This window comes from Podarcis cretensis (genome assembly GCF_951804945.1).
Source record: "Podarcis cretensis genome assembly, chromosome: 4".
Lineage (NCBI taxonomy): Eukaryota > Metazoa > Chordata > Lepidosauria > Squamata > Lacertidae > Podarcis > Podarcis cretensis.
Genome location: NC_137173.1, coordinates 107187667 through 107204084, shown reverse-complemented (window position 1 = coordinate 107204084; position 16418 = coordinate 107187667). Strand labels below are relative to the sequence as shown.

At 44.1% G+C, this 16418-nt stretch overlaps 1 long non-coding RNA gene across 1 annotated transcript; it reads right to left on the bottom strand.

The window, feature by feature from the left end:
* Nucleotides 1-2948: 2948 nt before the first annotated feature.
* LOC307215392 lies at nt 2949-14594 on the bottom strand. The gene is made up of 3 exons (XR_013838498.1): nt 14394-14594; nt 10494-10600; nt 2949-5379 (listed from the first exon to the last, which is right to left on the bottom strand). It is a non-coding gene; the product is annotated as an uncharacterized lncRNA (long non-coding RNA).
* Between the last annotated feature and the right edge of the window lie 1824 nt (nt 14595-16418).

Below are 16418 nucleotides of genomic sequence, written 5' to 3'. Positions count from 1 at the left end.
AGCTAAGAGAAATGCTTTGTCAGAATATAATTGATGAAAGCCTACCACATTCCACATTTTTTGCTAGAATCCTAGGAGCTTGCAATCTATGCATTTATTGAATTTGAATGAATTCTGCTATACAGCTTGGTTTAGAGAAAGACTGATCCTATGTATGGAAGGAAGCCCCTGTTGTAGGCCCATCACCAAGGCTATCACCTCAACACAGGGGGGCGAGCCTGGCTTATATTTTAACACTTGCTGGATCCAGGGGTTAGAAGGCTCTCACACGCAGCCTACTTCCTCCCCTCAAACTCGTAACAGTCCCATTAATATCACTGGTCTTTAATCCATGGTCGATGTGCAAGAGATTGCACACCTACTCATGCTATGAATGTTCACCTCTCAAGCAACAACCATGGAGTTCAGTTGGGTTATTGTAGCCCTGCTCATGCCTATATATAACTGAAATCAACAGGGAAAGAGTCATCATTATTTACTCACATCTCACTGATTTCAGTGAAATGTAGTTAAAGCACACCTTGCTATCCATGACTATAATTCTGCAAATGGATAGCTTTATATTTTAGAATTTACTGCATTTTTGAAAATGGGGGGGGGGGACACACACTCGAATCTGTGCCTAGAAAGTGCAGATCTGCTTGTCCTGTGCTTCCTGGACACAGGACAAGCAGCAGTGTTGATGAGCCTGTAGCTGGCTAGCAAAATCCAGGATGTTGGTCACTTGAGAGGATGATAGTTGTAGGGATACCTTTGTGCTGGTGGCTCACAAGCTGTGCAAGCCTACCACAAAGACCCACGTCTGGGGGCATCACAGCTGCGGCTTCCTTCCCTGCTCTTGCCTTGGCTCCCCTGCCTCCTCTGTGTCCTACCTGTCATTTGAGAGGAGGTTCTGCCACAGCTGTCAACCTTTCCTTTTTTTGTGGGAAATTCCCTTATTCCAGCGCTGTTTCCCGCAGCTTGCCACTGCTATCCCGGATTGTTAGATATCCCATAAACTTTCCCCGGGACAGGTGAGGTTGCTGATCCATTATTTTCAAAGCTGCTGATCCCTTATTTTCAAATCTGAAAGTTGACAGCTATGGGTTCTGCCCATCCACCAGAAAGGATGAGAGTGCAGAGCTAGAGCCACCCACTGGGATGGGAGCACAGGCAAAGGCCCTGCAAAGACTCCTTATAGTTAGGTGTATGCATATGTTATTAAGACAAGCAGCCCAAGGAGAAGGCAACTATCAGTTACTCCAAAGTAAATATGTAAAAATAGATTTAATTGCCGATGAAGGTATCTTCAAAAAAGTGGCCAAGAAGCTAAATATGTTTAAATGACTTTTAGCAATGTCCAGACTCCCTTCCTATTGAAGGGCCTTGTTCTGGATGATACCCAGCTCTACCTCTCTTTTAAATCAGAACCAGTGAAGGCGGTGAAGGTCCTGTGTGAGTGTCTGGAGGCGGTTGGAGGATGGATGGCGGCTAACAGATTGAGGTTGAATCCTGACAAGACAGAAGTACTGTTTTTGGGGGACAGGAGGCGGGCAGGTGTGGAGGATTCCCTGGTCCTGAATGGGGTAACTGTGCCCCTGAAGGACCAGGTGCGCAGCCTGGGAGTCATTTTGGACTCACAGCTGTCCATGGAAGCACAGGTCAAATCTGTGTCCAGGGCAGCTGTTTACCAGCTCCATCTGGTACGTAGGCTGAGACCCTATCTGCCTGTGGACTGTCTCGCCAGAGTGGTGCATGCTCTGGTTATCTCCCGCTTGGACTACTGCAATGCACTCTGCGTGGGGCTACCTTTGAAGGTGACTCGGAAACTACAACTAATCCAGAATGTGGCAGCTAGACTGGTGACTGGGAGCGGCCGCCGAGACCATATAACACCGGTCTTGAAAGACCTACATTGGCTCCCAGTATGTTTCCGAGCACAATTCAAAGTGTTGGTGCTGACCTTTAAAGTCCTAAATGGCCTCGGTCCAGTATACCTGAAGGAGCGTCTCCACCCCCATCATTCTGCCCGGATGCTGAGGTCCAGCGCCGAGGGCCTTCTGGCGGTTCCCTCATTGCGAGAAATAAAGCTACAGGGAACCAGGCAGAGGGCCTTCTCGGTAGTGGCGCCCGCCCTGTGGAACGCCCTTCCAGCAGATGTCAAAGTGATAAACAACTACCTGACATTCAGAAGACATCTTAAGGCAGCCCTGTTCAGGGAAGTTTTTAACGTGTGATATTTTACTGTATTTTTGGTTTTTATGTAAGCCGCCCAGAGTGGCTGGGGAGGCCCAGCCAGATGGGCGGGGTATAAATAATAAATTATTATTATTATTATTATTCATATTCATGGTCTGCCTAATACGCTGATCTCCTTCCTGGATCAATTTCTTAAAGGCAGGATAATGAAGTCTCTTGAAGGTGTTTTGCCTTCAGGGAGTTGATCTAGCAAAATGCTAATCTGCTCTGAGCAAGGCCTCACTCAATGATTAAAGCTTCTTTATGTGGCCAATCAACGTGTTCACTTTTCCTCCCAAGCCCATTATCCAGTGATATCATTAAATTTAATTTGGCAAAGTCTTGTTTGGATAGAAACAAGTGCAAGTGTATAAACAGGAGGATTGTTAATTGCAATAATTCCAAAATGGAATCATGATGGACTGAAATGTGTGCAACGAAATCTGCAGTACAGAATCCTGATGACATATGCGAGGGCCAATCTGATAAATGTGCTTACTGAGGGAAAATAAAAAGGAAATATGTTCTCAGTCTTCATGCCCACTTAACATACAACTATACATTAGATTTGAACATATTTATTTTAGACAGGTATAACCTAATTGTGTTTTTTATTAAAGATACGTACATGCTAAATTATTGAAATACATATGAATAATTCAGATAATTGCTTTTAGTAGTTACCAAGTCTGATAAATATCTAAAGGAAATACAGATGGAACCCCCCCCACCCATCTTCGACTGGAAGATTTTCCCCCTTTAAATTCATAAAATGTTGCATTAATTTGCATAATGGTACAGCTGTCAAAGCAGGGTACAGGTGATGGCTTAGAACCTGATGCTACCTAATGCATAATGACCCTTTCTCTGCTCCACTATGCTGCCTGTTGCTAATGGAATTTGAACCTCCAAATGTTTTGCAATTAGAAATATTTTTTAAAACTCTTTGAAATACGAAGCAGTGCTACTTGCTCTACTTATTCCGCACTGGAAAGAGGACAATGGTGTGACTTAAAGTGGCACACCAGTCTCACTGAGACCGCCGAGTTACAGGATAACCACCTCTCCCCTTTATTGTTTTCTGCAGGAATAAAAATTATTATTTTATCTCTTGTTGCCGTGGCCATAGTTTGAACATTTGAAACTACACCCTGACAGTGTTTGTTCAGTACTATTTCTGTGATGAAAAGTGGGATAATTCATTTTAAAAAGCATCAGGACCAAAAGACCTTAATAAGAAGCACAAATAACAGCCTTATTTTGACCTTTGTGATGTCATCACCCCAATATGTGAAAGTGATGGCTTCAGAAGGAATAAAACTGAAGGAAAAATGGGCCAGTCAAGCAGTCCCCAAGAAAAACCAATTGTTTTTATTTACATACAAAAATATGTATACACCACCAACTCATAAAAAATATCAAGGTGGCACAAAGAGTCACAGAAATATAGGACTAATTCATTTCCCAGAGGGATTGTTCTGCTCCAACCAATAATTTAGACACAAACACCAGGTTTTAATCACTACGCTGAAGAAATCAAACCCGGAGAACACTCAGCTCAGCAGTGGGTCTTGTTTTCTCATTTAAACATGTTTTGCATTGTGTTTCAAATCTGAGTGTGAATGTGGAAAGTGTTGCATTATTTCATTACTATCTCATAATCACAATTATTATTTATGAATTTACAAATCACCTTTTGCATATATGTATGTAGGCAATCTACAGTCATATAATCAAAGTAGCTACAGTAGTTAAAACCAAGAGCACAACTGTACCAGAGCAACCAAAAATAGGTTTAAAAACAAGACAGCATGAACACCATTTCATCCAAATGGACGAGCTTGTCATAAGAAGAATGTATTCCATAAGGATAGCAGGCTCCTCCTGCTGTATCTCAGTGGGGAGGCTGTTTGATGGAACAGGGGAAGCCACACAGAAAGTTCTGCAATGAACCTCTGACATTCTGGGGTCTCCTGCAGAATGGAGGGACCTTCTAGGTATATGGTGGTCTCAGGTTACAGACTAGGCTAGAGACAGGCTTATGTTGCTGAATGGCAAGCAGAGTAAAATAGCAGAAAGTGATAAATTGGTCTGGTTGCCCTAGCATGTCCTTTGCACCTTGACCTCCATGGCTTTAGGCATCGGCCTCCTGAAGTTCTAGGCACTTCCATTCCTCCATTTCTTCTTTTCTCATCCATGATTCCCTTTGGGCTGTGAACCTGTGGGAAGATATCTCTGTGTTGTGTTGTTATGTACTAACCAGACAGAGAATCCAAATTAGCAGCAGGTGGGCAGTTGGTGGGTTTTCAGCAGGGTGTGCATTTCACAGATGGGGAAGGAAGGTTTAACTCCCCACCCCAACATTGCAATTCAGCTTGACAAAAGCTTTCTACTGGCTCCAATAAAAGGCTTCCTTCAAGCCTAATTGCAGTGGGAAGAGAGAGAGGAGTGGGGGCACTTAGGAAGGGCTTGGTGGGTGAATGTGTGATATGAGGGTGACCCCAGTTTCCCAGTGTGTTCCCTAGCAGGCAAAATGGCCATTTGGACTCTGGTTCAGAAAGCTAATCTGACAGCCCACTGCACCTCTGCACTTGTGCCTCTGAGGGCATCTCATCAGGTCCATCCTTTGTCCTCTGACGATGGTGGTTCTGTGAGCAAAGTGTCTGGATCCTCCTGTCAGACTCCACGGTTTGAGACCTCGGGCATCTGAAAAGTTAAAGTCCTGCTGTAGAGGACTTCTTTCATTCCAGGGTCACCAAGTTCTGGAAAAGATTGCAGAGTGGCTGACATGACATCCCAATGTCCCATGTGTGACATCGCAATGAGCCAGGGGTGGAGCTGAACATGGCTGAACATGGCGGCAGCATAGCCCCAGTGGCTGGCAGCCCCTGTCCTCCCTGTCCTCCCCCTGCCAGTGGTGGTAGCAGCAGCAGGAGCTGCCAGCCACAAAAGTCATGCTGTACCCAGGTCTGCATTTGCCCTTCTCTGCTCTCTGAAAAATGGGGGGAGCAACCACCTAAACAAAACATGGGGGGGGGGACTGCCTCTGCCCCTAGTAGTTGGCACCTATGCTTCATTCTGATATTGGTTGGTGTGATGAATTTTAGATGCAACACCAATGACATGCATCCCGCTCATCAGGCACCAGAACAGAGTATTAATCTGAAAAGCAAATGGAGAACAAATGTAAGTCAGATGCCTGCAACACAGCAGCCGGAAGGTAAAAACTGTTAGAAAGTCTGGTAACAACATTTCCCCAAGTAACTTATGAAATAGTAATGATCTGAATCATTCAAAAGAATAATGCATGAATAACTTTATAGAGTAGCAAATTTTAAATAGAGAGAGGTTAGAATGACCGCTCTCCACATCAAATGGAGGGCACCCTTTGCGGGCCCACATGCAGCACCCTGGATCCTACATGACTCCTGGCAGAACACTCCTGGACCGCCTCCCCAAGCCTTGAGGTTCCCGCCAAACCTCAGTTCAAAGAACCAATTGAGACTGGGGAGGCGTAGCTAGGGGAGCGGACCAAGTAAGGGTTGGGTCCGCTCTTTAAGCATAAAAGGGAGTGGAGCCTACATGGCAGCTCTCAGTCAGCTTCATAGCTTCACCTGCCCTACCCTTCCTTTGCTTAGGCCTTTTACTGCAGGTTAATTTCTTATTTACAGGTATGCTGGTGCTGCTACAGTCTTACAATGGTTGCTGTTGAAGGACCAGAAAGGAATTTCCCTGCGTTGGCAGGTTTCACCTTCCCCGTAGCAAAATGTCACAACTTTGGTGGTTGTAGGCCTTGGGAGGAATCCTTTAGTCTATCTTCCCTCAATGGGCGGGGGGATGAAGCGGTGACACACGCCCCCCCAGGGTTCCCCATTAAAGGGGTTGTGTTGAGGGGAGTCACTGGTCATATGCTGAAAGATTGTCAGTGCACTCCCCTGTGTTGCAGTGAAATGGGGGGTGGGCTCTCTGCTTGAAAATATGTGTTCCAGAGCCATCCCAAACCCCACACTTTTTGGATAGCCCTAATGTTCCCCAGCTCCCTGGCTGGGGGCTGGGAGGGATAAACACCCAATGCCTAGCCAAGGTCTCCCTACATCTGAAAGCTTAATAAAGTTGTGGGCAATTGAATCCCATAACACATTGTCATGAGTCATTATTCACCTGGGGTCCGGGGGGGTGGGTTTCCACCTGGGCATGCAATGTGGTCAGTTGACTAACTGGGCAGGGAGGGAGCACTGGTAATAAGCCACAGTTTTCATTACAATATTTTCAGAAACTACAAACATTAAATAGTAATGCATGCAACCAGCTCCAACTGCTGGCATCCAGTAAAGAGCAGCTGAGCTGAAAAGTCTGCTAAGAAGACAGACTTGTTGGCTAAGGGTGGGGGTGAAAGGGGGGGAGTGCTGGAATAGCAAGGCTGAGATCAGCTCCCAGCAGAAACTGATCAAATATAATCAAGAAAACCAAGGAGCCAATTTTCAAATTATGAACAGCAATAATAATTCTCACAATGAGGGAACTGCCAAAAGGCTCTCGGAGCTGGACCTCAGCATCCGGGCAGAATGATGGGGGTGGAGACGCTCCTTCAGGTATACAGAACCAAGGCTGTTTAGGGCTTTAAAGGTCAGCACCAACACTTTGAATTGTGCTCGGAAACGTACTGAGGACCAATGTAAATCCTTTAGGACCAGTGTTATATGGTTTTGGCGGCCACTCCCAGTCACCAGTCTAGCTGCCACATTCTGGATTAGTTGTAGTTTCCAGGTCACCTTTAAAGGTAGCCCCATGTAGAGTGCATTGCCGTAGTCCAAGCGGGAGATAACTAGAGCATGCACCACTCTGATGAAACAGTTTGCGGGCAGGTAGGGTCTCTGCCGGTATACCAGATTTACCCTCCGCAGTTTCAGTATTTGTCAAACCAAAGATGCCCTTGTAATTTGATTTACATTGACTCTACCACACAGGTTGTCTGTGTCCGTATAGGAGAGCATCAATCCCGCATTGGAAATAAAGTCACGGAGGCACCTTTGGGTGATCACTTCGCAAAGCCTCACCATTCGGATATAGACTTATTCTGCACAGTCCTATGGGTCAGTCAGAGAAAACATGGAATGATGAGGGATCATGTCAAACTATTACACCAACAAGAAGCCAAGTTGATTTTCCTATTTAAATCCCTGCACCCAGGGGAGATTAAATACTGAATTAGACTTTAATTGTTTTGTTTAATTTTCTTGTTAAGGTGGCTGTTGTTGTATTCTCCTTGCTATATATTGGATGCTGTACCTTTAAATTCTAGGTAATTCTATGTAATTCAGTGCACCTGCTGGTGGTCTTTATAATGCTACTAGGTTTTAGCCAACAGTGTCAGCTTACTACACTTTTGAGTGACAGTTGATCCACGGTTATTTGGTGTACCTTTGTGGACATTTGACTTGGTAATGTATCTGTTATTGTATCACAACCTGTTATAGAATGTGCAGGTATGTCATTTCAATCACTGTATTTTATTGTAATGGATTTTATTTTATATCATTGCCAGCTGATGAAGAACATTTATTAAAACAGTCTTTTATCCTGGAAGGACTGTTCTGTTGCTGTTGCCGTGTTTGGAGTACCTACCATCATTCTTCTGTGTTGCTGTGCTTATAGCACCATCTCGCTCCAGCTCACTCTCGGCAAAATTCTGTATAGGATATTAACTTTGGAAGGCGTTAGCCTCAATATTCAATGATTCTTTATGGTCAACTACTAATCTGATAATTTCCTTTCATGGAATATCTACTTGACTCTTATTAATTTGTGACTCCATGTACATATTGTATGTTTTCTGACTGTGAATTAAGAAACAGTTTGATAGTGTTATATAACTATTGTTAGCATACTGTTAGCCTACGTGTTGCTTTATGTTTGTCAGGGAGTACCAAATGGAGCTGGACTGGACAGCTGCCCTGGGCACAGAATTGACCTGCACCTCCATGGACAGCTGTGAGTCCAAAATGACTCCCAGGCTGCGCATCTGGTCCTTCAGGGGCACAGTTACCCCATTCAGGACCAGAGAGTCCCCCACACCTGCCTGCCCCCTGTCCCCCCCAAAACAGTACTTCTGTCTTGTCAGGATTCAGCCTCAATCTGTTAGCCACCATTCGTCCTCCAACCGCCTCCAGGCACTCACACAGGACCTTCATCACCTTCACTGGTTCTGTACTTCGTAGTTGACTCTATGTTTAAGTTTTACCCACTATTACAATTAAATACCCCAAACACACACACAACTAGCATTAAGGAACAGGTCTGGCATTTCTGTTAGATCTGATGACTGTGCAGGGATGAGGCCTGGCTTTAAGGAAACTTGCATTCCATGTCTGCTCCTTTGTGGGTTCCCAACAGGTACACCTGTTCTCCATCCATGTGTGGACCTGACGTCCGGACAACGTATTTCCGCTCCCCACTGAAACCCTCAGTTCTTTCCCTGGTTCCAGTCTTTAAATAATGGCACATCTGCTACAATCAACTTCACAGCTTCCTCCTCCCTGCATTTCTCTTAAGAAAACCCTCAAATCGCCAGGTTAATAAGACTGGACTACAATATGGCAGGCCAGTAGTATTATCACCCCCACAAACCAGAGAGCAGATTTATCTGTCATGGCTTGTCTGAGGGCACCCAGTGAATTTGTGGCAGTGGAGAGAAAGGCACTAAGGACTTCCCAACTCCTGTGGTTAAAAATGAAGGAATTTTATCTTTGGCCCTACAGAAATTAACAGGAGGCTGTTAGGGGAACTCCAAAGAGAAAGGAACAGAAGTAGCTGGGATGATTTGATGACTGGAAGGAGGGGACTTGGCAGTTGCGTTATGAGGAACTGAGTGGAGTCACAAGGCTGTGCAGCAGCAGATGCCACCCCAAACCCTCGTGGATCTGTTATTTCATTTAGGCTACCACAGGAACTGTGACTCTCTTCTTCGCACTGTCATATTACCTTTTGTACTTTGCTGTGAACATCATCATGCCATTGTCACTGCCTGATGCCAGATTGCTCTTCGTACAGTTTTGCCACCAATATTTCACTATGGAAACTGTCATTCCATCCTGAACATGTTTTCAGTCTAGCTCACAAGCTGTCATTTGGCTCTTTAGACTGCCAAGCTACTGTTCAGTTTGGGATGCTGTCATTCAATCTTATTACTGTTTTATGGACTAACACACCATTCCTGACATTTCATCCATCAGCAGCTTCCATGACAATCTATTTATTTTCCAGGGAGGGCTTCTTGTTTAAAAAAATAAAATAAATCAATCACCATTCCAGTTCTTTTCCGCATCAAGACCTTCTTAGGAATACTTCCCAGTAGTTCAGCTTACCAGGAGAGTGAGGGTCTAATTAACGGCACATACAATTGCATGTAAAAAAAAACAACAACCCAATTTATAACACCCATTTCTAAAGTAATACAAAGAGGCAGCAAGAGGGCAGGGAGCACCCCAGCACTTCTTTGCTTCTCGTTTCTCTTCCCAAGTTCTCTCCCCCAACAGCTGATTTCCCTTCCCCACAGTAAACATGAAAGTCATTTTGGGGCGCATTTTGGGGTCAGTGAGGAAATCTAAAGCCACCCCTCTTTCTCCACACAAAATTACCATTCCCACTGTATTTAACAATAACCAATCTGAAAGGTGAGTAAAGAGGAACAGGCAATATGGCAGCATCTGAACCTGCACCTGTCTGTGGTTCAGACCAAGAAACCAGGCCAGAGCAAGAGGCCCCCATTGACTGAAAGCTGGCTGTAAATGAGATCCAGTGAGAGCAATAGAACCTATTAGTCAATTAAGTCCCTTTGCTTTCAATGACTGGACTGGGACTAGAAACCGTGTAGGACCAGATGGAACCTTCCTGGCTCTTTGCATCTCCTGATTCCTAATGAACTGGTACCTGCAAGAGTATCAGAAGTATCTGAGTCCCCTGAGCAAGGCTCTGCTGGGGCTCTGGTGCGAGAGCACTGAGACACCTCATGGTGAAATTACAGCCAAGTGTCATAGGCAAATGTTTCCACATTTTCCATATGCTGATCTCCAGGATATATTTCTAGTGAATTCTCCCCCACAGGCAGCCTATTAAAAGCTGGCGAATTCACATATCCATTTTCTGTATTAAATACTCATTTAGGTATTAAATACTGCCATTAAAATGGAGTTACAGGTTGTTAAACTACCAAAATAGACAGCAATCCTAACCCCACTTTCCTGGGAGTAAAACCCACTGAACTGAATGGTACTTACTTCTGAGTAGGCATGGTTGGAATGGCAGCCCTAGATGGCTTTGTGATGGGCCATTTGCCACTTCATTAACTTTGTCTTTATCTGTAGAAGAATCTTTGCTGTTTTTGCTAGAAATACAAACATGGAAATTAAATGTGAAAGGGAACACACACAGCAAAGGTAATTGATTTGTAAATAGCTGGTGAGATATGCATGCATATTATATATATGCATCAGCAGATCACAGAATCATAGAACTGTATCTTTGGAAGGGATCCCAAGGGTCATCTCGTCCGACCCCCTGAAATGCCTAAAAACCTCCAGTGAAGGAGAGCCCACAACCTCCCAAGGCCATCTTGCACAAAGCAACCCCTGAACAAAAAACACCCGATGGAAGTATGGATAAAGGTTGCAACAGATTGTGGCACTTTGGTACCTTAGGAGTTCCATTTGCATTGTGGGTTTCAGTTTTGAACAATAATCTCTATAATAAACCTTACTCCTGACAAAACAGAGTCCGGTCGTTTAATTTAATCAGGAAGCAGGCATTTCATCTCTGTAATCCATCAGTATTTGAAATGTGAGATATTTGAAAATGCTCTGTTTTACAGTTATGGAGGGCTCACAATCTATTACCGTTATCTCAGCTTCTACAATGGCAAATACTAATGTACTGTTAACAGGGGCAGGAGAAATGTATTTTCAGATTCATAAAACATTTTAAAATATATATATGGAGAGATACTTTGACAGTCAGTGCCTTGATGCCCCATGTGAATCATATCTTCTAAAGAGAAGTTAATATTAATTGTTTGGTAAATTAAGATAAGCGTTCATTAGGGATGTTTTGAAAGAATTCAATTAACTTTCACTTAATGCTCTCTCCATTCATTTGGAGATGACACATTATTTCAAGAAAACACTAAAAAGGAAACCATGTGAAATGGGGAATGCTATAAGACCAGGCTGTGATGCTGGTTTCACTGCTGCCCAGTGTTAAAACAATATTTTTTGTAAAAAGTGCAACATAATGGTTTCACCTTGGAAAGGTAGCATATAATATACTAAAATAATTAGGCACTACCTTATGGGAAAGACTTGTTGGGATTTTATGTAACCGAAACTACTAGTGTGATTAGTATAAATCACATGAGATGTCTCAGAAGAGTGTGGGAATGGAAAACTGTCTTATCTCTTCCGTCTGAGCGTGTTTTTGTACTGTACTTTCACTTTTGCAGTATGCAACAGTTGTTCTTCCAGAGACTGGAGAACACAGACGTGATTATGGATTGTCTGTATAGAATGTAAATAAAATGAAGTTTAGATCTATGGATGTTTCTTTCTTCTTGCTGTATGATGCTAGAAGACTTGTGTGCACTTTTCATATGAAAAGTGTTGCAGAAAGGCAGTCTGGAGATGAAAGGACATGCCATTCCAGAGACGTGCCTACCGGGAGATGTTCAGAGGTCCTGGGAGGGGGGGTTGCCATCTCCCCAAGAACGTTTTTCTAACAAGACTCACATCTGTAACTAAGTCTGCCTTCAGGGATCCAACTGTGAACTGCTGCTGCTGCTGTGAGTAAACTACTTTTATATACCTTAAATAAGATTGTGGAGTGTTTATTCTTTTAAGAGGGAAATAAGGGATCTTACCAGGAATCTATATTGAGAAGCTTAAAAAAGCTTGCAACCAGTGACCTGCTGTGCATTTAAAAGGGAAATGTTAAAACTCTGCTAAGTTATAGAACTTGCTAGTGCAAGTTAGGAAGGATATTATTAAACAATATATCCTCTCTTGCCTCCCTGAACATTCCCACATTGAGCGGTCCAGCAGTCCGCAAAAGGGCTCTCCCGCGACCCTCAAACCCCTGTTCCGAAAGGAATGGGGAGTGTGGGGGGGAGCCAGTAACTAAGCCTGCAGACATGGCAGTGTCGCAACTCCACAGGAGTGAAGCCTCAATCTCCTCCCTGAAGCAGAGATCTTCTGAAAACTACATTTAAGCCAATGGAAATGTAAAGAAGATTAATTATTGGATCTAATTAGGCTGAATTCGGCACTAGATGGAGGAGTAAAAAGGAAGTCCATCCCTATCTTCTGGGTAATTATCACTGCATGGAAAGAATTTGCATGTGAGTATGTTCTTAGTTTTACTTGACTCTATTAGATATATGTCTGTCAATGGGAAAGTTGGATTAAAAGCAACTGAAAACCATTCTTTACTACCTTTTATTTACAATGAAGAATTGTGGAGATGACCTTGAACTAAAGCTGAAGGTGAATTTGAGCCCAGCAGAGAAAACTTGAAACAAGATTATTGAAGTACTCTGTTGGGTGAGTGTATGGAAGCATCTGTGGGCTTTGGAAAGGCACATTTTGGTTGGAGTGATTTAAAGAAGACTGAACTTGTCTCTAAAGTTTCTTTTTAAAAGACAAACTGGAAGTTTAAAGCTTGGTAGTGGCCAAAGAGGCTGCACATCGACAGGGAAGGCAGTGCCAGGAATTGGACAACATCTGAGAATCCTGACACTGCCTTTTTGGAGCTGGAAGCCTGGCAAATCTCTCCCTGGTTGTGGGAAGGAAAGAAGGGCATTTGGACTTTACCAGAAAAGAGGAATTATAATGATATTTGTAACTCTTTATTTTACTTCAAGACATTTTTAAAGAACTGGATCAGTGAGAGTCTTTTACTAGCCTCTGAATTATTAAATTATTAAATTGTGAATTTCTGTGGACAAATGGTTTTTGTTTTCTTTTTAAAGTAGATATTGGTTTAATTTGAATGTTAATTTGAAATCTGGATTTTATTTCAAATTGTATATGTGTAACGGGCAATCAGGCTGGAGGGAGTGGAAAAGTACAAAAGATTGTGTTCTTTGGGGAAGTGCTACTTGGTGGCCTTGACAAAATGATAAGACACAGCTGGAAAATAGGTTGTTTTGAGAACAAGGGAAAGAGAAATCTGACAAGGGCAGAGTGAATTGAGCAGAAGGAGTATTGGATATTTTCACTCTGTTCGGACCATTTTGGATTGCGTTAACAGTAACTTATTGAATATGGCAATTAAAAAGCAACCAACCCCAAGTTCGGATAGAAGGACACAGGGGATAAGCCTTATGGTGAATGGGTGGAACTTTTTTATGAATTGAAAGGTAAGTTGATTAGGGGAAAAGGAAAATTTGGATAAGACGGCATATAAACTTATAGGCTGAATGGACAAAAATATTGAAATGGTGACAAAATTGAGTATTAAGATAGAACCAGTGATAAAGAAAACAGAAGCAGTGCAGGCCCCGATGCAAGGGCTGGAGGAACAATTCGGAAAAAAGAAACACCAGGAGAAACTCAGGGCAGATATGGATGGCATGGGGGGGGGGTAGGCAGGAAATATGTGGGAATGCCTTGGTGGCTGAAATGAGGCAGAAATCACAGCCTCTGAGAGTAAGAGGAGATTGTGAGGAAGATGAGCAGGATTTTAAATCTGATTTAACTGATAGCCACCTTCCAGTGAAATTTAAATATGCCAAAGTTGGGAAAACGAAAGGGAAATATTATTGTACATGTGTAAAATAATATAACTCAACTGATACATTGGCAGGCTTTGACTGCACATTTGCAATCAGCAAAATTTGGATAAAATTAGAAGAAGAAGAATGGATGAAGTATGTTTATGGAAATGCAGAAGAATTTTGTTAATATAAGGAACCAGAAGAGGGAATGGAGGGTTTAAAGAATGAGGTTTAAAGAACCTCAAATATAAGGTTTTGAAATGTGTTTGTGAATGGGGATGGGGGGGGGCGGATTTGACTTTTGTAGCTAACTGTGGAAATTAATTGTGAAAAAAACAAATAAAAATTTTTACAAAAAAAGAAAAAGAGCCAACAGGCAATAAAAATATTGAGAAAACAATTGCTTGCAGCCAACCTGTGTTCCTGAATTTTCTAGGAGGTCAAAATGAAGACTGTGGCAAACCCTCGGCAGCCGTTTTAATTTTGGCTTCCTCTGTCAAGCTGCAGTTCCCTCCCAACTCCTAGTCTGCATTCTGTGAGCTGATTCAATCTTCTCAGTGAGCCTAGCAGGCACCATTCATTTGCGGCACATTCAAAGCATGTGGCTTCTCCCAACGAATCTTGGCAACTGCAGTTTACCCCTCACAGAGCTACAGTTCCTTTTAAAACTACAGTTCCCAGGATTCTCTGGGGGAATCCATGGCTTAAACATAGGGTGTTGATGTGACCATATCCCAGCATTGCCTTGACTCAGATCACAGGCCTCTTCTTCCCATTCATCTGTTTTTTTTCTGGGCCTGTGGTCATCGGGATTTTTCTGGCTTTGTAATTCCATGGCTGTAGGTCAACCCTGCGCACACTATGGTCACCGTCCTACAAAACGTGCCCTGAGATAAAACCGAACTTAACCTGTAGCAAAATTTTATTGTTGCTCAGGCAAAATGGCAGAGGAAGACAATTGTCTCCACTGTTCTGGGAATACTTCTCTTGTTTCTACTTCTTTTTTTTTTACCCAAGTCAAGCAAGTTGCAGGAAGGCAGTTTGGCAGGTGGCTTTGCTGCCACCAGTTGCCTGTTAATGTCCAGCAGATTAGTGGGCCATACTGTTATGTACTGAGTTGAATAGGATCCAAACTGCAGCAGTCTGATTGGTCCTAGAACAATAGGATTCAGAATGCAGCAGTCTGATTGGTCCTAGAACAATGCAGCAGTATGATTGGTTGGCAGGAACCACCCAATCATGCTCCAGATATAAGTGAATCCACAACCTGATTGGCTTACAGTAGAATTCCAGAATTAACCAATCATGTGCAGCCCATTGTGTAAATAATGTATATAAAGCAGATACTTTGAGGGGACTTTCATTCATTCCTCCTCACCACTATGAGCTGAATAAAGAGCATGAAATCACTTTGCGACTCTGAGTATATTTCACTAGCGACAAGGATGGGATCCCGCTGAGCTGACTGCCACACACAGCACCGCAGCACTGCCACCTGCCGCACCACTGCCTCACACTGTGTATCCAGGCTTCAGCTCCGGGACACAAGGAACTCAGAATGGCAACCGACAGCAGCTTCTCGCCGTTCAACCCAGCATCTGGAGACTGGGAAGCGTACGTGTCAGGGGTTCAGGAGCAGAGGCACAGGGAGGAGAGGAGATGGAGAGCGAAGGGGAAGAATCTGAGGGGAGCATAGGAGAAGAGGACAGTGGACCGAGGGATTCCATGAGCCTCTCCATCGAATCGGAAGATTCACAGAAGGGGGCGCCAGTGGCCAGGGGTAGCGGGTTCCCAAGGGGAACGCCCCAGGAGCAAGGGGGGAGCAGGGACTCCCAGAGCAGTAGTTGGAAATCAGGACCAGCTTCCCCACCAGAGCAGAGTGGGGGGGAAGAGTCCCAAGGATCGGGGCCAGTGCATTCCCCACCAGGGAGAGAAGATAAGGCAGGGCTGACCACACCTCCATCGGAGAGTCAGACAACGGAGGGGAGGTCAGATCCGGCCAGTATCCCAGAAGAGGGAAACAGTGACAGAAGTAGTGTAACGGTCAGGAGGAAGGTCACTGGGTTGGCGCGAGAGGCAAGTTCAAATGTACAGGAGCGCGGGACAGCAGAGAGTGAGGATTGGGAACCGGGTCCTAAAGCCCGCCGGAGGGAGGGGGAGGAGCTAAGCGACTCAGCGTCGGAAGAGTCCAGAAAGGGCAATGCCCCAGCGGGCAGGAGGACCCAGAGGAGGAGAGAGCAGCGTAAAAGGTGGAGCAGGGCTAGGATCTTAAACTGGTGTCATAGGGGAGGAGACTCAGACGGTACTTCGCCGGTCTAGGCTTTAAGACGTAGAGCTGCGCGCTACGGCTTTGAAATGGAAACTAATCCTCAATAAAGACTTTTGTACATAACGACAGCCTAGCGTTGGTCCTCTGTGAGCTGGGACCTAGAGGCAGCTC